General features: G+C 45.9%; 1 protein-coding gene across 1 annotated transcript in view; it reads left to right on the top strand.

Moving 5' to 3' along the window:
• The first annotated feature begins 375 nt into the window (after positions 1-375).
• Positions 376-23851, top strand: part of LOC140393924 (collagen alpha-3(VI) chain-like) — a 369822-nt gene continuing 346346 nt past the window's right edge. Inside the window, exon 1 of the mRNA XM_072480566.1 lies at positions 376-677. The gene's annotated coding sequence lies outside the window, so the exon portion shown is untranslated. The remainder of the gene's footprint in view (positions 678-23851) is intronic.

The raw sequence follows: 23851 nt of genomic DNA on the forward strand, positions 1-23851 counted from the left end.
TAATACTTATCAAGAAGAGCAGTGGCTCGAGGAACTCCAGTCTGAAAATCAACTCTAAATTCTGTTCCTTGGACAGTTTTTCATTCACACCCCACTCTCCCTTTCATCACAGAGCTTTCAACTTTGTTAACAAGATTAATTTTCGCGGCGAAGCTCTTTAATGCACCGTTGCCTGGCCTTCACATTTTGCTATTTCGCCCAATTTCACATCAGAATTGTTCATTATATTGTTATTACGAAATCTTGCACATTTGCCGTCATTCAGAAGAATGGAAATGTGTGAGTATGATGGACCTGGTTTTCAGATCTCTTCTACTAAAGCAATGTAAAAGTGAGGGACGTTAACGCTCCGAGTAAGAAGGTTTGGACAGGCGCCCAGTGAGCTCAGCAGGTTGATATTTTCAGACTCTTCTCGGGTCTGCTTTTAATTTACAAACTTGGTGGAGTTGCGGGCGTGTCCCTCCAAGCTCGAGATTGTCCAGCTCTGAGGCGATCCCGCCATCGAGTCAGCTCATTGCTGGGGCTCCTCCGCAGGTCGTCACACATTCAAAACTCAGCCTTCACACGAGGAAGTGACCGGCATTGCAGAAAGCATCATCAGGCGGCGATCAACTGCTCCCCTGAAATGCCCAGAGAGTGAAAACTGAGCAAAGCATCCAACTCGCCAGGAGCTGAGGGTAAGAGGCGGCTGCTGCTGACAGTGTTAGCAAGATGGTTTTATTGTTTTGTGTGGTATCTGAATGCAAATTGGTGCACATACAATCTATAGCATGATATATAAATGAGCAGAAGTCAGACTGGAATTATTAATTGTTTAAGGTGTTTTTCCCCCCAGTGGAACATTCCAAAGTTTGACCTGTGGAGGAAGCGCTCACATTCCAGTCGGAGGCTGGTTTATTTTGGGGGAGATTTCCCTCCCAGTTAGGGTTAGCCCGAGTTTGGAGTTGAAGGTTATTTCCGAGGGGTTAAATCCTGCTGTACCACAGCAGCGGGTTGGCGATACAAAGTGATTTCTAGCGTGTAACGGCTCTTTTCCGCTTTGAATTAAGTTCTTTGCAGGTCGATGTGCCAGATTTTGGGAATGTGCTGTGCAAGCTCCAGGAAAACAGCGACTCTCTGGTTTCAGAAAAGGAGAACTCAGGACCTGGGGGAAAGGGTGTTGTGGGACAAAGGCAGTGCGAGATTCAAGCTGTAGACAGACATGGACTGAGGAAGAAAGGGTCAGATCGAAATATCTGGGTGTGCTGTTAATGAAACCGGGAAATACCAGAAAACAGCAAGAGGCGGAATGTTTGTTGGGGGGGGGGGGGGGGGGGTGATACCTATTGCAGCAAGAATCTTATAATTCAGAGAGAGGATTCCTTGTTAGCAGTATCGAGTTTGGACATGAAAAGGACAGACATTCCTGTCAGACCCCTGAAACAACCTCAATGGGAAATGAATAGCTCTGGAGTATTGCAGCTCACGCCACCTATCTGTCACAGAGAGTTTCACATCACTGAAAAAGACCCTTCGGTCCATCGTGTCTGTGCGGGCCATCAAGTACCTATCTTTTCAAATCCTGTGTTTTAAGACTTCCATCAGCTTCACAGACACGGTTAATTCTTTTATTGTTCATCGGTTCCTTCCCTTGGGCACCATAACTTCCTTTTAAATCTTGAAATATTTCCTCTCTGTACTTACATATTCTATTTTTACTTTAACATTAATGAGTGTTGGAATCTCTGGACACTGCTTTCTTAGATTGCCGTTGTCTCGCCCCTTTCCGAATTGAAATCAGGAGGGATTCGCGGCGTTCATCAACGCGACAGTGCCAGTAATATTCAGAAGTCAAGTCTTGACCCGCACCCTGACCGCACTAAACTCCTGTAGCAGGCCACTGCACAATGGGCAGAATTCCCAGAGGGCTCGCAGTCTGCTTTACAAGTTTGATCCCGCTGGACATATTTCTAACTGTCTCGGAGAATAGGGACATTGTTAGCATCGTTGTGCAGTCAGTGAAACAGTCACACGCTGCCTGGCAGCATACCGCACTTGTACTGGGATCTCTCCTCCACCTGGGCGGAATGAGTTTGGACATTAACAGTGACCATAAACTAACGAATAAATGTGCAAATCCGTAGGACTGGAGGAAAGGTATTAATTCTGGAGTTCCTAATCTCAATTGGTGAGGGAGAAATACCAATAGAACCATACAAATGAAAGGCTTTGCGCCCGGAATTTTGTGAACTGTTATTTTATCTCTGGCACCTTCTTGAACAAAAGTCGCTGTTTTACTGAATCATTAGAGGAGGCAATGGTATTGTCGCTGGACCAGTAACTCAGAGACCCAGGTTTGAATCCCGCCATGGCAGATGGTGAAAATTGAATTCAATAAAGAAAAATCTGGAAATAAATGTCTAAAGATGACCATGAATCGATTGTCCTAAAACCGCATCTGGTGAAATAATGTCCTACATGTGACTCCAGACCCACAGCAATGTGGTTGAGTCTCAAATGCCTCCGGGCCCAGACATCGCATAAGCGAATAAAAAAAATGTTCTGCTTTGTTCAGAAAAGTTGAGGGACATTTTAGCCCCTAAGGTTTTCGCAAGTTTTTGAGAGAGAAACCAGGGTGAACGGCCTACATCCAAAGTGCAAGGCAGCCGTAGAGAAGGTGGGAGAAATCAGACCAGTCATGGTTAGGGGACTCGGAAATGCTGTGGGAAGGTTTTCCTCAAGTCGGCAGTTTTGAGATCCTGTGAAAGAAGACGCGGTTCCCTTCAATGAAACCGGAGGTGGAGAAGGACTGGTCCAACATTCAAAGCAGAAGCGGCAGATACTATTTAGGGTGAGGAGATCTATTTTAGTACTTGGGGCCCTAGCTGATTCTAATCTACACAGATCTGCTGGAGGTCAGTGCAAATCAGTCAAATTCACAGTAGGTGAAAGAGGAGTGAGGGCCCAGAGAGGTGCTTATGTAAGAATCTGGACAATAATAAGAGTGAGCAGGAACATGCCATTTAATGCAGAGATGTGCGAGTTCTTACAGAATGAATATCTGTGGTTCGTGTTTAATGAATTGGGTGTAATTAGTTAGGGAAGGGGCTAAAAAAGATCTGTGTAATCGACTGACTGGAATAATTGTAAGGCAGTGAATTGGTGCTGGATGGGTGGAGTGCCAATGAGAAGGTAGAAGTTGGAATTATTGTGAAAGTTAGTGTTTAATGATTGGATAATGAGCGAGCTGCTAATGAGTTCCTAAGGGGAGGGAGCAGGATATCCGACTCAATTACATTGCTGTCTCAAAGCAAGATGCAGGAGGGCCCCGGGTTACTGCTACATTAGGTGATTTGCGCTATATATTTCTCTTTTCTATACACCCTCGTCTAGCAACACTGGTGTTTGAGTTCGTCCCCCAACACACTGGATTCTCGGCATCTCCGAGAATTACTCCTGATCCTGCTCCTCCAGCACCGTCCAACTTGAAGTTGCTCGAGTCTGGAAAGACTTCAAGCAACGCAAGAAAACCTGCTCATCAAAATATTCAGCTCTGGGATAACCAGTGCTGACTGACACAGACATTCACGATGCTAAAGTTTTCAATGTTGCCCTTTTTTTTTTACAATACTCTCCACTCGCTTTATCTGCCACTCTCCTGACTGAGAGCGATCTTTCACTAAACTATCAATGGAACCTAACCGCTAGTGGCGTCTACCGGAGACGTTAAGCTGAACGTCTGGACCACTCGGGTTTTTACTGTGTTCCAAACAGGGGAGGGTCCACTCGGGTACGCACTGAGCAATCAGACTATTTGCTCTTTGCTGTGTCTTACCTCTCCATTGGAGTCAGAACAAGTTAGGCGTGTCGAGTTATGACAGAGCACAAAGTAACACAACGAACAGAATGCCGAGTTTTAATGACACCTCAGTAGAGTAAGGGGGAAAATCCTCATGTGTGGCCGTGCATAAGGGCCGTTATTTCATCGGCCACTTCTGATAGTCACTGCAGTAAGAATAAACATCGGTCGTCAGTGCCCTATCGTCCGCTTTGCACCACCGGCCTTCACCATTCCCCATAGAATCCCGACAGTGCAGAAGGAGGCAAAAGGGGGCCATTCGGCCCATTGAGTCTGCACCGACCCTCCGAAAGAACACCCTACCCAGGCCCACTCTCCCACCCTATCCAGGCCCACTCTCCCACCCTATCCCCGTCCTATCCACCTAACCTACACACTAAGGGCAATTTTGTGCACGGCCAATCCACCTAACCTGCACCTCTTTGGACAATAAGGGGCAATTGATTATGGTCAATCCACATAACCTGCACATCCTTGGACACTAAGGGGCAATTTAGCATAGCCAATCCACCTAACCTGCACATCTTTGGACTGTGGGAGGAAACCCACGCAGGCACGAGGAGAACGTGCACACTCCACACAGCCACCCGACGCTGGAAGTGAACCGGAGTCTCTGGTGCTGTGAGGTAGCAGGGTAGTGGGTCTTAGTATGGGGTTTTTTCAGTGGGTCACTGCAAACTCGATGGGCTGAATGGTCTCCATCTTTACTGTAGGAATTCAATGATTCTAAGGCCATAAACACAAACTGGTAAAAGGTGAAGTTTGTTTGGAAACAGTAATCAGGAACTGGAATACTTCATCCAGTAGGATAATCCAAAAGGTAGATAAAGGATGATTTAATCAGAGACATTTATGTAAGAATGAATCAGGGAGATCAAATGGTTTCTTTTTCTGAACCTATGTGAGTTAGACTGCGAGATAGTGTGATAATTTCAATATATTAATACAGGAAAGAAGAGGTGTGTCAAGGTTGGTGTATTTGAGGCTTGGGAAGAACACGCAGGAAAATTCAGAGAAAACCAGTTGGAAGTAGAAATGCTAAAATAGAAAAAGTATTTTGTTATAATTTGATCTTATCAAATAATCAAAGGTATATAAAGGATTTAACTGACACTTGTTAATTGTCAACTCTGCAATAGGCAGAGTAAGTGGCAAGCCAAATGTTAGGTACCATCAGCAGCTAGAAATGTTTCTACTAGAGAAACCACTCGATAGGTAGATATTGCTTAGCTATTAGGGCACTGTTAGAGAGCCAGGCACCATTTCAAGCATCGCCATCGGCTGTAATAAATCCAAGCTGTCCAATAAGGGAAATTGAACTTAATTTGAATGCTTTCTGATGGAAGTTAACAGGTTAGATTAATATTACAGTAAGAAGTCTTACTGTAGGTTAAAGTACTGTAGGTTTGTTTTGAATCGCTAGCTTTCGGAGCACAGCTCCTTCCTCAGGTCAAAACAAACCTGTTAGACTTTAACCTGGTGTTGCAAGGCCTCTTACTGTGCTCACCCCAGTCCAACGCCAGCATCTCCACATCAAGATTAATATTAGGCATGGGAACAGGAGTGGATCATTCAGTCCTTCAAGCCTGTTCTTTCAGCTAGATGTTGACTGAACTGTACATTCCATGTCCTTGTCTTTGCTCCATGTCCTTTCCTAGACCTCATTAGAAAACAACCTATCAAGGGGTGAGTGTTCAGTCAATTCCAGCCCCACAGGCCCCAGAGTTCCCAGATAAATGAATTAAACAATAATTTGTGTGAGGTTTTTGATTCTTTGGACCCTTGACTGATCCAATGACTTACAGACACCAGATGTGTAAGTAAAAGACACAAAAAAATGTTTATTTACAACAAGAGAAGTGATAATAGAACAATGGTCTGTTAATCTAATTATCCCCCCATCCCACTTCACCGTTCCACCCTCTACCTACACATGTAAAAGAAAGACACACAGTGGCGTAGGGAAGGATTAAAATAATGGGGGAATTATATGGGAATGAGAGATTGTTATCTTCGTTGCTGAGGTTGTAGTCTCTGCAGTTGGCTATTGTCTCGGATGTGAAGTGTTGAAACCACCAAATAGTTTGAATCTTCTAGCTAGAACATTCAGGCCAGATTCTTAGGCTGTGGGATCCTCTCTAGGGTCACACTATAAGTTGTGTTAACTTGAACCTTACCTTGGAAGATACACTTAGGTCTGTTCAGTTTCTCATCTGCTTTCAGCTTCAGCAGGCTGACCAATACCTTCTCTCAATAAAGCAGAGTATCAGAGCAGCAGCTTTCATGAGGCCTTTTAGAGGTCTGGTAACCTAACAGGGAGAGGAAGTCCCCTCCCCGCCCCCAGAGCTCATCAGGCTTTAAATCCTCACTAGCTGGATGGAGAGAAAACATTGGCTGCTCTGTTTACCTGGAGCTCCAGCTGAGATATCAGAGCGAGAGATCCGCACCACCTGGGTGAGATATTTAACAGAGTACTGCTCAGCTCCTGAGTTCAGTTCCAACTGAAATCCAAATAGACAGAGCCACACAGTAAGGAGGGTTCCGGAACAATCCGCATCGAAGATCTGCCAAGTCCTGGGATTCCAATGGAGCCAATTGGCTGATGGCCAAGTCCATCAAAATGGCCAAATAACCCATTGTTTTGGGGACGGGTTCCTGGACCAGTCCCAATAGCACCTAATACTGGGATTTGTTCTTGTTTAAAAATAAAGGCTGGGATACTATCAAAGCCAGCAGAACTGAGAATAAAGGAATCACCTGAGGAAAGCAAGGTTTAACAGGGAAAGAAGGTTTAAATATGAAGATCCTTACACCCTCCAAACATTTTACCCCTGCTATTACCCTGCACCCACCCCATAACCCCTCACACCTTCCATGCCAAGATATGGCACATTCATGCTCTGTATAGAACCAAGGGAGAAAGTGCAAACTCCACCTCCGGCATTTACACAGAGCCGGATCATTCCAGATTGTTCCTTGCTGTGTGAGTCTGCGTATTTATTTCAGTTTTGATTTTGAACTCAGAGCTGAACAGAACTCTTTTAAATGTATTTCCAAAACAGGGGGAACACTCTAACACTTCAGCTGGGGCTCATTCCAGGTTAATGGAACAGCCAGTGTTTTTCTCTCTATTCAGCTCGTGAGTGTTTAATGTCTGACGACAGAGCTGAAGTGAACTTTCTGGATTCCTCTCCCTGTAAGGTTACCAGTTCACTCTGAGGACTTGAGGAAGCTGCTTCTCTGTTTATCTGAGATAAGCTATTGGTTAGTCTGCTGGAGTGGTGAACAAATAAAAAATTGAAGAGACCTTGCAGTCAAGGGTTAAAAATCTCAGAAACTACATACAAATTATTGGTTAAGTCACTTGTGTTCGGACTCTGTGGCCTGTGGGGCTGGAGTTGACCGCACACTAGTCCAGAGTATCGTAACAGTGTAGTGACTGAATGGGCGTGTGCCTTGAACCACAAATTGTTTGAAAAGATAACCAAAATATTGCAGAGGACTAGGATATGTTTAACCTCACAATGCAGCTTGCCAGGTCGTGAGTGCGGGGTGTGGAGTCGCAATCTGAACCAACTGACACAGTTAAAGGGTACAGGTGAAAACCAGAAATCGGGCAATGGGATTGGCAATCCTGGAATTGCGGTCTTGGCCACCATTTTCACCCCTTTATGGAGGCTCTCCATTTTCATGAAAATCCAGCACAATGTGTCTGTCTGTTTGTCTGGTTATCCCAATAATTTTTTCCCTATTGCTCAAGAAGAAATCTTCACTAATTTCTGCCCTCCAATCTTTTCTTTTTCACACATAATGATATACATAATTCAAAACTAATTAGCCACTTGTATGCCAGAAAGTAGTAATGTACAAAGGTTTCCTTGTATTAGCAAACCTATTGAATCAAAGAAAAGTTGCAGCATAGAAGGAGACCATTTGGCCCATGTTGTCCTTGCCAGCCGGAGGATACCCAGGTGTCCTTTCTGATCCCACCTTCCTGCACCTGTACCAGCACTGCAGCCTACAGCACTTAAGATGCAGATCCAAGTACTTTTTAAAAGAGTTTAGGATCTCCGCCTCTACCACCAACTTGGGGCAGTGAATTCCAGACTCCCACTACCCTCTGCATAAAAAGGTTCTTCCTCATGTCCTCTCTACACCTTCTGCATTTTATCTTGAATCTGTGTCCCCCGGTTCTAGAATTCTACACCAAAAGAAGCAATTTTATCCTGTCCACTCTATCCCTTCCCCTCATAATTTTGTACACCTCCTAGTAAGTCACCCCTCAGCCTTCTTTTTCAAAGGAAAATAACTCCAACCTATCCAATCTCTCCCCTTAGCTTCACTTTTCTAGCCCTGGCAACATTCTTGCAAACGTCTTCAGCACTCTATCCAGAGCAATTACATCCTTTGGGCAGTACGGTAGCATTGCGGTTAGCACAATTGCTTCACAGCTCCAGGGTCCCAGGTTCGATTCCCGGCTTGGGTCATTGTCTGTGTGGAGTCTGCACGTTCTCCCCGTCTGTGCGTGGGTTTCCTCCGGGTGCTCCGGTTTCCTCCCACAGTCCAAAGATGTGCAGGTTAGGTGGATTGGCCATGCTAAATTGCCCTTAGTGTCCAAAATTGCCCTTAGCGTTGGGTGGGGTTACTGGGTTATGGGGATAGGGTGGAGGTGTGGACCTTGGGTAGGGTGCTCTTTTCAAGAGCCGGTGCAGACTCGATGGGCCAAATGGCCTCCTTCTGCACTGTAAATTATTTGATGATTCTATGATTCCTGTAATGCACAAAATACTCCATTTGTGGCCACACCAGTGTTTTCTAAAATTCCAACATTATATCCTTACTTTTATATTCTTTACCTCTGCCAATGAAGCGAGCATCCATATGCTTTCTGTGCAACTTTGTCTACTTGAACTGCTGCCTTTCGTGACTTGTGTATGTTTAAGCCAAGATTCCTCACTTCATGTACCCCTCTTAGTATATTCCCATCTATTGTGTATTCCCGAAAACTTGACCTCCCTCAACCTTATTTCAAAAAAAGAGAGTTAATTATTTCCAAGGTCAAAATACGTAAAATGTATCTTAACTCAGTTAACATTTGATATCACTGTTGGATGTTGTGAGGGTGAGAAAGGAATAAAATATTCATTACAAAATGCTGCTTTATAACAATAACTTTCTGTCCCATCCCCCCCAACCCCCAGTTTACATTTCTTGCAACTGGAAATGCTTAGTTTAGCTTTGAGATATGAGAATTCCACTAACTAGCTACATAGTGTAGAAGGAATATCAGGGGAGGAAATGATTGTGTGGAGATATTTGTCCTATATGTAGAAGACACATGGCCCCTAATTTTACCTCTTTAGCATTATATTATTTTTCTATCCAGCCTTGATTTTCCTTTTATTGTTTCCATGTACTTCCATCCTTCTTTTCCTAACCTCAAATAAATGCTAGCTGAATATCAGTAATGTGAAATTTTGTGTTGGGGTAAAGGTTTTTCCTTTGTTTCCTGTAGTTTGAAGTGAACCAAGATTTGTGATTGCACCCAAACAGTCAAGAACATTGTGTGTTTAAAACAGCTACACATCCTTTTAAATGTGAAACATTGGACATGATTAGTCTTCATAACTAATTCTTTCCTATTGTGTTATAGAACATAGAACAATACAGCGCAGTACAGGCCCTTCGGCCCACGATGTTGCATCAAAACAAAAGCCATCTAACCTACACTATGCCATTATCATCCATATGTTTATCCAATAAACTTTTAAATGCCCTCAATGCTGGCGAGTTCACTACTGTAGCAGGTAGGGCATTCCACGGCCTCACTACTCTTTGCGTAAAGAACCTACCTCTGACCTCTGTCCTATATCTATTACCCCTCAGTTTAAAGCTATGTCCCCTCGTGCCAGCCATTTCCATCCGCGGGAGAAGGCTCTCACTGTCCACCCTATCCAACCCCCTGATCATTTTGTATGCCTCTATTAAGTCTCCTCTTAACCTTCTTCTCTCCAACAAAAACAACCTCAAGTCCATCAGCCTTTCCTCATAAGATTTTCCCTCCATACCAGGCAACATCCTGGTAAATCTCCTCTGCACCCGCTCCAAAGCCTCCACGTCCTTTCTATAATGCGGTGACCAGAACTGTACGCAATACTCCAAATGCGGCCGGACCAGAGTTCTGTACAGCTGCAACATGACCTCCTGACTCCGGAACTCAATCCCTCTACCAATAAAGGCCAACACTCCATAGGCCTTCTTCACAACCCTATCAACCTGGGTGGCAACTTTCAGGGATCTATGTACATGGACACCTAGATCCCTCTGCTCATCCACACTTCCAAGAATTTTACCATTAGCCAAATATTCCGCATTCCTGTTATTCCTTCCAAAGTGAATCACCTCACACTTCTCCACATTAAACTCCATTTGCCACCTCTCAGCCCAGCTCTACAGCTTATCTATATCCCTCTGTAACCTGCTACATCCTTCCACACTATCGACAACACCACCGACTTTAGTATCGTCTGCAAATTTACTCACCCACCCTTCTGCGCCTTCCTCTAGGTCATTGATAAAAATGACAAACAGCAACGACCCCAGAACAGATCCTTGTGGTACTCCACTTGTGACTGAACTCCATTCTGAACATTTCCCATCAACCACCACCCTCTGTCTTCTTTCAGCTAGCCAATTTCTGATCCACATCTCTAAATCACCCTTAATCCCCAGCCTCCGTATTTTCTGCAATAGCCTACCGTGGGGAACCTTATCAAACGCTTTGCTGAAATCCATATACACCACATCAAATGCTCTACCCTCATCTACCTGTTCAGTCACCTTCTCAAAGAACTCGATAAGGTTTGTGAGGCATGACCTACCCTTCACAAAGCCATGCTGACTATCCCTGATCATATTATTCCTATCTAGATGATTATAAATCTTGTCTCTTATAATCCCCTCCAAGACTTTACCCACTACAGACGTGAGGCTCACCGGTCTATAGTTGCCGGGGTTGTCTCTGCTCCCCTTTTTGAACAAAGGGACCACATTTGCTATCCTCCAGTCCTCTGGCACTATTCCTGTAGCCAACGATGACATAAAAATCAAAGCCAAAGGTCCAGCAATCTCTTCCCTGGCCTCCCAGAGAATCCTAGGATAAATCCCATCAGGTCCCGGGGACTTATCTATTTTCAGCCTGTCCAGAATTGCCAACACCTCTTCCCTACGTACCTCAATGCCATCTAATCTATTAGCCTGGGGCTCAGCATTCTCCTCCACAACATTATCTTTTTCCTGAGTGAATACTGACGAAAAATATTCATTTAGTATCTCGCCTATCTCTTCAGACTCCACACACAACTTCCCATCCCTGTCCTTGACTGGTCCTACTCTTTCCCTAGTCATTAGCTTATTCCTAACATACCTATAGAAAGCTTTTGGGTTTTCCTTGATCCTTCCTGCCAAATACTTCTCATGTCCCCTCCTTGCTCGTCTTAGCTCTCTCTTTAGATCCTTCCTCGCTACCTTGTAACTATCCATCGCCCCAACTGAAACTTCACACCTCATCTTCACATAGGCCTCCTTCTTCCTCTTAACAAGAGATTCCACTTCTTTGGTAAACCACGGTTCCCTCGCTCGGCGCCTTCCTCCCTGCCTGACCAGTACATACTTATCAAGAACACGGAGTAGCTGATCCTTGAACAAGCTCCACTTATCCAGTGTGCCCAACACTTGCAGCCTACTTCTCCACCTTATCCCCCCCAAGTCACGTCTAATGGCATCATAATTGCCCTTCCCCCAGCTATAACTCTTGCCCTGCGGTGTATACTTATCCCTTTCCATCATTAACGTAAATGTCACCGAATTGTGGTCACTGTCCCCAAAGTGCTCTCCTACCTCCAAATCCAACACCTGGCCTGGTTCATTACCCAAAACCAAATCCAACGTGGCCTCGCCTCTTGTTGGCCTGTCAACAAACTGTGTCAGGAAACCCTCCTGCACACACTGTACAAAAAACAACCCATCTAATGTACTCGAACTATATCTTTTCCAGTCAATATTTGGAAAGTTAAAGTCTCCCATAATAACTACCCTGTTACTTTCGCTCTTATCCAGGATCTCCTCGCCATCCTTTCCTCTACATCCCTAGAACTATTTGGAGGCCTATAGAAGACTCCCAACAGTGTGACCTCTCCTTTCATGTTTCTAACCTCAGCCCATACTACCTCGGAAGATGAGTCCCCATCTAGCATCCTCTCCGCCACCGTAATACTGCTCTTGACGAGCAGCGCCACACCTCCCCCTCTTTTGCCTTCTTCTCTGAGCTTACTAAAACACCTAAACCCCGGAACCTGCAACATCCATTCCTGTCCCTGCTCTATCCATGTCTCCGAAATGGCCACAACATCGAAGTCCCAGGTACCAACCCATGCTGCCAGTTCCCCTACCTTATTTCGTATACTCCTGGCATTGAAGTAGACACACTTCAAACCACCTACCTGAACACTGGCCCCCTCCTGCGACGTCAAATCTGAGCTCCTGACCTCTATACTCTCATTCTCCCTTACCCTAAAACTACAATCCAGGTTCCCATGCCCCTTCTGCATTAGTTTAAACCCCCCCAAAGAGCACTAACAAATCTCCCCCCCAGGATATTTGTGCCCCTCAGGTTCAGATGTAGACCATCTTGTCTGTAGAGGTCCCACCTTCCCCAGAAAGATCCCCAGTTATCCAGAAATCTGAATCCCTCCCGCCTGCACCATCCCTGTAGCCATGTGTTTAATTGCTCTCTCTCCCTATTCCTCATCTCACTATCACGTGGCACGGGCAACAACCCAGAGATAACAACTCTGTTTGTTCTAGTTCTGAGCTTCCATCCTAGCTCCCTGAAAGCCTGCCTGACATCCTTATCCCCTTTCCTACCTATGTCGATAGTGCTAATGTGGACCACGACTTGGGGCTGCTCCCCCTCCCCCTTAAGGACCCGGAAAACACGATCCGAGACATCACGTACCCTTGCACCTGGGAGGCAACATACCAAACATGAGTCTCTCACGCTCCCACAGAATCTCCTATCTGTGCCCCTGACTATCTAGTCCCCAATTACTAATGCTCTGCTCCTCTCCCCCCTTCCCTTCTGAGCAACAGGAACAGACTCCGTGCCAGAGGCCCGTACCCCATGGCTTACCCCTGGTAAGTCCCCCCCCCCACAAGTATCCAAAGCGGTATACTTGTTTCTCAGGGGAACGACCGCAGGGGATCCCTGCACTGACTGCTTTTTCCCAGTCCCTCTTACAGTTACCCACCTATCTCCAATCTTTGGTGTAACTAATTCCCTGAAGCTGCTATCTATGACCCCCTCTGCCTCCCGAATGATCCGAAGTTCTTCCAACTCCAGCTCCAGTTCCCTAACTCGGTCTTGGAGGAGCTGGAGATGGCAGCACTTCCTGCAGGTAAAATCAGCAGGGACACTAACGGCATCCCTCACCTCAAACATCCTGCAGGAGGAACATTGCACTCCCTTCCCTGCCATCCCTCTAACTTTCTACCAAGATCTGGCTAACAACTAAATTACATTTTTTTATTTTAAAAAAATAATATTAATAATAAAATATGGTACTTACCTCACACCAATGGGTTTTATTATTAGGTTAGAGGAGGAGGGCGGGTGGGAGACACTACACGTGTAGTGTCTCGGGTTTCCTCTCCACCAGAATTTATTGGTGAGGGCCTTCCCAGAAGTCCGCGGGTCGACTTCCTGTTCCCGCCTTAAACACTAAAATTAAAAAAAACAGCAAAGAGGGATCGAAAACGGGACCAGGTAAGTGTTTTTAAAGGAGAGACTTACCTCCCAGAAATCACTTCCGCACTGCCCCCACTGAAATGGACTAGCCTGCTCCGCTCCTGCTGAAATCGACTGGGCCTGCAATGTAAGGAAGTTGTTAATCAGTACTTACCTCACCCAGGCAGCGACCTTTTAAACTGTCCCCTCTGCCTCGCAGCTCCCGCGCTTTTTCAACCATGTTTAACCGTGTCGTTAACTAATTATTTCCTATTGTATTTAACCATGTTGTTAACTAATTCTTTCCTATTGTATTTAACCATGTCGTTAACCTGCACTGGGCTTTGACTTGTCACCTCGATTTCTCTGTTTCAAAAAGGCCACCTTACATAGACATTAACATTCTTCTTTTACATTTCCTCTTGTATGTTTCTCGCCCCTTTTCTGCACCCCCCACCTCCCCCCTCCCACCACCACCCCTGGCCCCTGTGCCCCCACCACCCCTTCCCCTGACACACACCATGCATCATTCTCTGCTTTAAGCAAAGGCGTCTGACATTGCACTGTACGATACTAGTGTGGACATGCTTATTAGAGCGATTCCTTTTTACACTATTTCAGTGGATGTACAAACCCATTCAAATTAACTGAATCAACAATGTTACTGGAACGGTGTGTATTTTTAGTCATTAAATAGTCACACTAAAATTCTCTTTGTCCTGTGCTTATCTGCAGAAATTGGATGGGAATACTCAGAATATGACATGGGCGAGTGGTTATGGAGTATGTTAATTTTGTAGCACTGTTTTACTATCTGAGAAAGCCTCCACACAAACACAGCAGGGTTAGACATCTGGTAAACATCAGTTAGAGCCCCAAGGTACTCAGATGACTGGACTGAATCAACTGCTATTGCCAGTTATTAATGCCTTATGAAGCCAACACATGTCTGGCTGTTGAACATTCATTTTCAATTTGCTCCCTCCATCAACCCTATGCAAAAATAAATGATTACAAAATTCATACTCATCCTTAAGAGCTGGAATACCGTTTGGTAAAATATATTAGTTGTATAAATTCACACTCTGCTGCAGAGATCTGCATATGCGCACAAACTTAGTAGTTTTCAGCTCTTCCATTTTGATTATACGCATTAGAAATAAAAGCCCTGGAAGAGCTGGTCATTTTCCTTCCTTCTTCCCAACATTTATTTGAAGGATTTATTTATACTACACACATGTGCACATGAAGGCACCCATATACATATTTTCTTTGCAATCCATGGAATCTGAACAATGCAGAAGGAGGCCATTTGGCCCATTGAGTCTGCACTGACCCTCCAGAAGAGCACTCTGCCTTGGTCCACCCCCATCCCATCCAACCCCCTTAACCCCGCACAGTGATCATGGCTAATCCACCTAACCTGCAACTCTTTGGATGGTGGGAGGAGACCGGAGCACCAGGAGGAAACCCACATGGACACGGGGAGAATGTGCAAACTCCTCACAGTCACCCAAAGATGGAATCAAACCTGGGTCCCTGGCACTGCGAGGCAGCAGTGCTAACCACTGTGCCACCATGCCACAATACTTTCCCATTATTTAAATTCAATAATTATAGAAACCAGATCTGACATGGAGATGGCGTGCTTCTGTTGCCAATTAATAATCTTGCTCTTTAGAGTCGCCAGGTATCAAATGATACCATCACAAGGCTTTACCGGATATCATTCAAAGGACCACACAACCAGTTAGTCAGTTCAAGTTCAAAGGTGGTTTATTTACACACAAGGATTACTTCGACATGCAACACAAAACACTACAAGTTAAACTACACCTGACAACTACAGTAACCTATACTTAACTTCAGGGCAACCGGCTCTATGTAGATGGACAAGGCCTTTGACCGGATCTTGCGTGGCTGGGTGGAAGAAATGGCTCTGTTTCAGCTGGGCTCCTCTGTCTGGTAGCGATCGTTGGTCTTGAACTTGTCTGTCTGGTCATTACACTGCACTTGGGTTGGCATAGGCCAGATCCAAGAGAGACCGAGCACATGGCTGTGTCTCTTCTTATCCCTCTGGGATTTTGTGCTCTTTGGGGCGGTCCTTAACTTGGACCTAATAATTCGACAGGCTTCGCTCACTGCCTTCGATTTTGGCCAATAAAGGGGCGGGTGCCTTGATGGCTGGGCGTGTCCATATCGGTCATTGACCTTGGCTGTTTGGGCCCCCTGAGTAAAGGGAGTGGCGCCGATTAGTCTGTATCTGTATCGGTTACCTGAGTACAGTTCTTTTGTTCTGGGGCAATGCGCCATTAGAATGCAAACGAGCGGAGGTTTCGATCGCGTCCAGCTATCTGGGTTGCAAATACACACACAAGCTCTGAGTCTCTCTGAGTCCTGGGTTGCCCATAATTCTCATGGTCCTTTGCAGGTGGCCATCTGAGATGGCTACACCCCGTCCTCTTGATCCTGAACGCGAAGCATGGTGGATCACACTGTTGATCCCTTATCCATCCCTGGTGTACCGGTTACCCTTGGTCAAGGACAGGTTCTACACTACCTTGTCCTATGTTTTTAGAGCATTTACCTCACATTTTTATTAACACACCATACATTCATAATTTCTAATGGGTCACTGTAAAACATTTCACTGTTCCGCACAATTAAATATCTAACTAACACTATCTAAGCTACTCTCATGCAGCTGGCAAATATCAAAAAATACTTATGTACAATACAAGATTTCAAAACAGCAGCACCACATTCCTACTTAATCCGTCAAAGTTAGAGACGTATACGGTCTTTAGTTTTATCAGCGATTACAGTGTTTGTTGAGTTGGGTGAATTCCAAACAAGGGGGCTGGGAGTGTATATGTCGGGGAGTGGGAGGCTCTTTTTCACCACTTGCAGAGTCTAAGTGTCTGCAGATTATTGCAATTACCAGAAGAGCCTCTACTGTGTATGAAAGCGGCTACCATTTGGCAATGTTTTTGCACCAATTGGGGGTTTCAGTGTCTATCTCTATGTGTGGTGTGGTGTCCAGGCTAGGGGTATCATGTTTGGTGGTGTTCGGGGCTGGTGTGGTGTGTGGTACAGAGGCTTGTAACGTGCGCAGTTGTAGGAGTCCAGCAATAATCACAATGTACGTCATCAGTCCTTGCTTCATCTTGTCTTCTTCCGTGTTCCATATGATCCTGGGGGTGCGGACAATTTCTCCGTCCAGTCTTTTCTTTACTGCAATCAGTGATGGCTGAGGCTCATCTTACTCGCCGAATTTTAGGGCGGCCAGTTTCATAGAGTTTTGTTGTCCAGGGTCCTGAAGTAGTTCGCGTGTTGCAGCATATATGGCAACCAAGTGTATCAAACGTGTAAATAGCAGGTGGGGAACAACCAGAGGGTCGTGGAAGGTAAAGGGATGCGTGGACAGATTGTGGCAAAGGGCATTCTTTAAACCACAATAAAACAACAGAGAAGGGAAACTAAGACCTGCCAAAGACAGTGAAAAGTGTGAAGAACCATTCCAAAGTACTTGAAGTGACGGGAACATGAGGTGCGTGTGGGCCATGACAGGGCAAGAATGGATGGAATCCCCGGGTAGGGCAGTGATCAGTGCCGTTGCTCCACTATCCAAGCTTAACTGACCAGATGCATTTGGGGTCCTCAGGCAGAGTGGGGATTAGTGCTGTTATTCCCCACCTAGGTGTCCGAAAGGAGCGGAAAGAATTTGTACCACATGTGAGATCCAACAATTGTTCCTTTAACGGCCATTGGTCAGTAAATGGCGTCGGAAGAGTAACTATGACTGTATCAAGAAATTGGGTGTTGGGCCAACATTAATTAAAACCATGTAACAAGAAGAAAGAAAGAAGGAAAATAAAAAGGCGGGCCGGCTCCATCAGAAAGTAGGACACCGTAATTCTTCTGCGGCATCTTTTTCTAATCATCTGGACACCTCAGGGTTCTGTATCAAAATTCGTTGTAAAAGGATTACCATATCCAGAGTCAGAATCTGAATCATCACCATCTCCTGGTTGCCAGACTCATGTCTGCCGTTTTTGTGCCGTGGCCGCGTGGGCCGTCGTGGAATCCGAATCGTTACGTCTAACCAGTCTACAAGAGTTGTCGCGGTGCCAAAAAGAGGTTCGTTTGTCATGAGGCGTAGGGGCGGTGGCAGTGAAGGGCAAGTTACTGTTGTCGGGCCGTGGTGTTGGCTGTGGCTGTGGCTGGGGAAGGTGGCATAGGGGACCAAACATGTCTTGGTCATGGTACCGGGGGCTGGAATGACTGGGGCCGGGGAGGTTGTACCAGTGGTCAGTGATCGTGGTCAATTCGGGGAGGTGCCGCTGTTGTCGGAGTCAAGCTCAAGGTGGAAGGTCGTACCTGTGGGCAGAGACAAGGTCGGGTCTGTGGGTGTGGACACGCTGTCAGGGCTGCGGGAGGGTTGGACTAGGTTGTCAATGGGCGGGGCGGAGTCGTCTGCTTTTGCTAGGGCGATGTGGTGGGAGTGGCTACATTGGGTTCCATATACTTTGAGCTGGTTGATGTGGAACCAACCAGTTTTACCATTGGGGTAAGTTATCTTGTACACAGAGGGGCTTACTTTGTCTGAAATGGAGTAGCGTCCTGCAAATTTGGGGGAGAGAAAAGAACTGGGATTGTAAAGGGAAACCATTACTTGCTGACTGACTGTGTACTCTACGGTGTGGACGGTTTTGTCAAAGCAGGCTTTACTCTGCTTCCTTCTAACGCCTAGTCAGACGCTTTTTCATGGGTGATGGCGGTGACTATGGGGCTTGCCAAATCGAGACCTAATAAATATTCAATTCCTTTCATGGGCCGTCCGGTCATGAGAGTGTGGGGGGTGAAACCTGTGGAACTGGAAACATAAGGGCAAATGGGAGAACTGTGTCCCATGTTGTATTATTCTGTTGCACCATCTTTCTAATGGTTGCTTTTAAAGTGCGATTCATTCTCTCAACAATGCCGCTGGATTGGGGGTGATATGCGATGTGAAATTTTTGTTTGATTTTAAAAATCGTTAGGACATTTTGCATGACTCTGCCGGTGAAATGGGCACCTTGATCTGACTCAATGCTGCGGGGGAGTCCCCAGCGTGTAAATATCTGTTGGGTCAAAATCTTAGCAGTGGCCTTTGCAGTGTTTGTCCGTGAGGGAAATGCTTCCACCCATTTTGTAAAGGCCTCGGTTGCCACTAATACGTATTTGAAACCATTTCTGCAAGGGGGAGGGGGCCAATGTAGTCGAGTTGCAAATTTGTCCAAGGTCCATTAACAGGTCAGGTGTGTCTCAATTGTCCCTTCTTGGAGTACCTTTCAGAATTGTTCTGTGCACAGATTAAACAATTCTCAACATAATGTGTTACATCGGATTTTAAATTGGGCCACCAGCACAAAGGTCTTAAATGGGCAGTGGTATTGTCTATCCCCTGATGTCTGCGACCGTCATGAAACTGGTAAATTATCTGGTTTCTATCCTGCGTGGGGACCACATAAATTCAATTTTTCAAAACTATACCATCCTGTACCGTCACTGAGTCCTTGCATTTGTCGTAGGGAGCTGGAAAGTTACCGTCTTAAACCTGCTTGAGAGTGTTGTCTGCCTTTTGGGACTGGAGTACATCCTCGATATTGGTCTGAGAAACCTGGACTGCGTGTATTGGTTCACTTTCGGGGGTTGCCAAAAGTGACCATGGCATGATCCTAACTTAGCTAAGGCGTCTGCGTTTACATTACCGGTTGGGGAGGAACGGTGATGGCTTCTCACTTTAATAATACCGTACTTGCGGTCTTTAACTGTCCTACGAATGTGTTTCAACAATGGGCCTGAGGGTAGGGGTTTACCATCAATGGATACGAATTCTCGAGATTCACACAGGGGCAGGAATTCTGTCAAGCTATTGCACACATATAAACTGTCCGAATATATTTCTGCGGGGAGTTGGAAAGGAATCGGGGTGCTGCACTACATATGCTATGGCTGCTAGTTCTGCTGCTTGTGATCCTAGGTGACCAGGCAATTTTAAAGATATTTCTTCTAATGCGCGTCCCTGTGCGTCTTCTACATATATTCCACAACCAGTTATTCTCTTTCCATTTTCTATCGTGGAGGAACCGTCTCCATAAATCTTTAAAGCGTTGTCTTTGGTGTGTGGATTCTGCGTTTTACTGCCTGCTCGTGTGTGCAGTGACTTCGGAGTAAAGGGTCCTGTGTGGTGTTGGGCTGCTATAATCTGGCATTCATGTGGTGTCCCTGCATCGGCCAAAAATGTGTGGGTCTTGGTGCGTTTGACAGTAATGTCCCTTCTAACAGCAGTGCCCAGCGAGCTGCTCTGATCTGGCTGACTGAACCGTCATTTAACCTACACAACTTGCATACGTCTGTTGTGCTCATCCTAACTTGAAGGTGTACCTGAGCAAGATACCCTAGTGTTCAAGTGAAGACAAGCATCCAGCAGAGGGCAGTAGAGCGGAGCTGCTGATTGGCTGTTGCGGGGGTAATTTGCATACGTCTGTTGTGCTCACCCTAACTTGACGCAGAGGTTGCTGAGTGATTGCTTGCTGAGAAGGGGAGTGAATAACGGGTAAGCTCTTTCTTTCTTTTTCTTTTTTTATCTAGAGGGGATGGCAGGGAAGGTAGTGCAATGTTCCTCCTATAGAATGTTTGAGGTGAGGGACGCCGACAGTGTCCCTGCTGATTTCATCTGTGGGAAGTGCACCCATCTCCAGCTCCTCAGAAACCGCGTTAGGGAACTGGAGCTGGTGCTGGATGAACTTCGGATCATTCGGGAGGCAGAGGTGGTCATAGATAGAAGCTTCAGGGATGTAGTTACTCCGAAGAATAAAGATAGATGGGTGACGGTGAGAGGGGCTGGGAGGAAGCAGTCAGTACAGGGATCCCCTGTGGTCGTTCCCCTTAGTAACAAGTATTCCGTTTTGGATACTGTTGGGGGGGACAACTTACCAGGGGTAAGCCATGGGGTACAGGTCTCTGGCACAGAGTCTGTCCCTGTTGCTCAGAAGGGAAGGGGGGAGAGGAATAGAGCATTAGTCATTGGAGACTCCATAGTCAGGGGGATAGATAGGAGATTCTGTGGGAATGAGAGAGACTCGCGGTTGGTGTGTTGCCTCCCAGGTGCCAGGGTGCGTGATGTCTTGGATCGTGTTTTCGGGATCCTTAGGGGGAGGGGGAGCAGCCCCAAGTCGTGGTCCACATAGGTACCAACGACATAGGTAGGAAAAGGGGTAGGGATGTAAGGCAGGAATTCAGGGAGCTAGGGTGGAAACTTAGATCTAGGACAAACAGAGTTATTATCTCTGGGTTGTTACCCGTGCCACGTGATAGCGAGACGAGGAATAGGGAGAGAGAGGAGTTGAACATGTGGCTACAGGGATGGTTCAGGAGGGAGGGTTTCAGATTTCTGGATAATTGGGGCTCATTCTGGGGTCGGTGGGACCTCTACAAACAGGATGGTCTACACCTGGACCAGGAGGGTACCAATATCCTGGGGGTGAAATTTGCTAATGCTCTTCGGGAGGGTTTTAAATAGTTCAGCAGGGGCTTGGGAACCTGAATTGTAGCTCCAGTATACAGGAGGTTGAGAGCAGTTAGGTCATGAGTAAGGTTTCAAAGTTGCAGGAGTGTACCGGCAGGCAGGAAGGTGGTTTAAAGTGTGTCTTCTTCAATGTCAGGAGCATCCGGAATAAGGTGGGTGAACTTGCGGCATGGGTTGGTACCTGGGACTTCGATGTGGTGGCCATTTCGGAGACACGGATAGAGCAGGGACAGGAATGGTTGTTGCGGGTGCCGGGGCTTAGATATTTCAGTAAGCTCAGGGAAAGTGGTAAAAGAGGGGGAGGGGTGGCATGGTTAGTCAAGGACAGTATTACGGTGGCAGAAAGGACGTTTGATGAGGACTACTGAGTAGTATGGGCTGAGGTTAGAAACAGGAAAGGAGAGGTCACCCTGTTAGGCGTTTTCTATAGGCCTCCGTAAAGTTCCAGAGATGTAGAGGAAAGGATTGCAAAGAATATTTTGGATAGGAGCGAAAACAACAGGGTAGTTGTTATGGGGGCTTTAACTTTCCAAATATTGACTGGAAACGCTATAGTTCGAGTACTTTAGATGGGTCCATTTTTGTCTAATGTGTGCAGGAGGGTTTCCTGACACAGTATGTAGATAGGCCAACGAGAGGCGAGGCCATATTGGATTTGGTACTGGGTAATGAACCAGGACAGGTGTTAGATTTGGAGGTAGGTGAGCACTTTGGTGATAGTGACCACAATTCGATTATGTTTACTTTAGTGATGGAAAGGGATAGGTATATACCGCAGGGGAAAGGCAATTATGATGCGATGAGGCAAGACTTAGGATGCATCGGATGGAGAGGAAAACTGCAGGGGATGGGCACAATGGAAATGTGGAGCTTGTTCAAGGAACAGCTACTGCGTGTCCTTGATAAGTATGTACCTGTCAGGCAGGGAAGAAGTGGTCGAGCAAGGGAACCGTGGTTTACTAAAGCAGTCGAAACACTTGTCAAGAGGAAGAAGGAGGCTTATGTAAAGATGAGACATGAAGGTTCAGTTAGGGCGCTCGAGAGTTACAAGTTAGCTAGAAAGGACCTAAAGAGAGCTAAGAAGAGCCAGGAGGGGACATGAGAAGTCTTTGGCAGGTAGAATCAAGGATACCCCTAAAGCTTTCTATAGATATGTCAGGGATAAATGAATGACTAGGGTAAGAGTAGGGCCAGTCAAGGACAGCAGTGGGAAGTTGTGCTTGGAGACCAAGGAGATAGGAGAGGTGCTAAATGAATATTTTTCGTCAGTATTCACACAGGAAAAAGACAATGTTGTCGAGGAGAATACTGAGATTCAGGCTACTAGACTAGAAGGGCTTGAGGTTCATAAGGAGGAGGTGTTAGCAATTCTGGAAAGTGTGAAAATAGAGAAGTCCCCTGGGCCGGATGGGATTTGTCCTAAGATTCTCTGGGAAGTTAGGGAGGAGTTTGCTGAGCCTTTGGCTTTGATCTTGAAGTCATCTTTGTCTACAGGAATAGTGCCAGAAGACTGGAGGATAGCAAATGTTGTCCCCTTGTTCAAGAAGGGGAGTAGAGACAACCCAGGTAACTATAGACCAGTGAGCCTTCCTTCTGTTGTGGGCAAAATCTTGGAAAGGTTTATAAGAGATAGGATGTATAATCATCTGGAAAGGAGTAATTTGATTAGAGATAGTCAACACGGTTTTGTGAAGGGTAGGTCGTGCTTCACAAACCTTATTGAGTTCTTTGAGAAGGTGACCAAACAGGTAGATGAGGGTAAAGCAGTTGATGTGGTGTATATGGATTTCAGTAAAGCGTTTGATAAGGTTCCCCACGATAGGCTACAGCAGAAAATACGGAGGCATGGGATTCAGGGTGATTTAGCAGTTTGGATCAGAAATTGGCTAGCTGGAAGAAGACAAAGGGTGGTGGTTGATGGGAAATGTTCAGACTGGAGTACAGTTGCTAGTGGTGTACCACAAGGATCTGTTTTGGGGCCACTGCTGTTTGTCATTTTTATAAATGACCTGGAGGAGGGCGTAGAAGGATGGGTGAGTAAATTTGCAGATGACACTAAACTCGGTGGAGTTGTGGACAGTGCGGTAGGATGTTACAAGTTACAGAGGGACATAGATAAGCTGCAGCGCTGGGCTGAGAGATGGAAAATGGAGTTTAATGCAGAAAAGTGTGAGGTCATTCATTTTGGAAGGAATAACAGGAAGACAGAGTACTGGGCTAATGATAAGATTCTTGGCAGTGTGGATGAGCAGAGAGATCTCGGTGTCCATGTACATAAATCCCTGAAAGTTGCCACCCAGGTTGAGAGGGTTGTTAAGGAGGCGTACGGTGTGTTAGCTTTTATTAGTCGAGGGATTGAGTTTCGGAGCCGTGAGGTCATGTTGCAGCTGTACAAAACTCTGGTGTGGGCGCATTTGGAGTATTGCGTGTAATTCTGGTCGCCGCATTATAGGAAGGATGTGGAAGCATTGGAAAGGGTGCAGAGGAGATTTACCAGAATGTTGCCTGTTATGGAGGGAAGATCTTATGAGGAAAAGCTGAGGGACTTGAGGCTGTTTTCGTTAGAGAGAAGAAGGTTAAGAGGTGACTTAATTGAGGCTTACAAGATGATCAGAGGATTAGATAGGGTGGACAGTGAGAGCCTTTTTCCTCGGAT

Source organism: Scyliorhinus torazame, chromosome 2 (genome assembly GCF_047496885.1).
Source record: "Scyliorhinus torazame isolate Kashiwa2021f chromosome 2, sScyTor2.1, whole genome shotgun sequence".
NCBI lineage: Eukaryota > Metazoa > Chordata > Chondrichthyes > Carcharhiniformes > Scyliorhinidae > Scyliorhinus > Scyliorhinus torazame.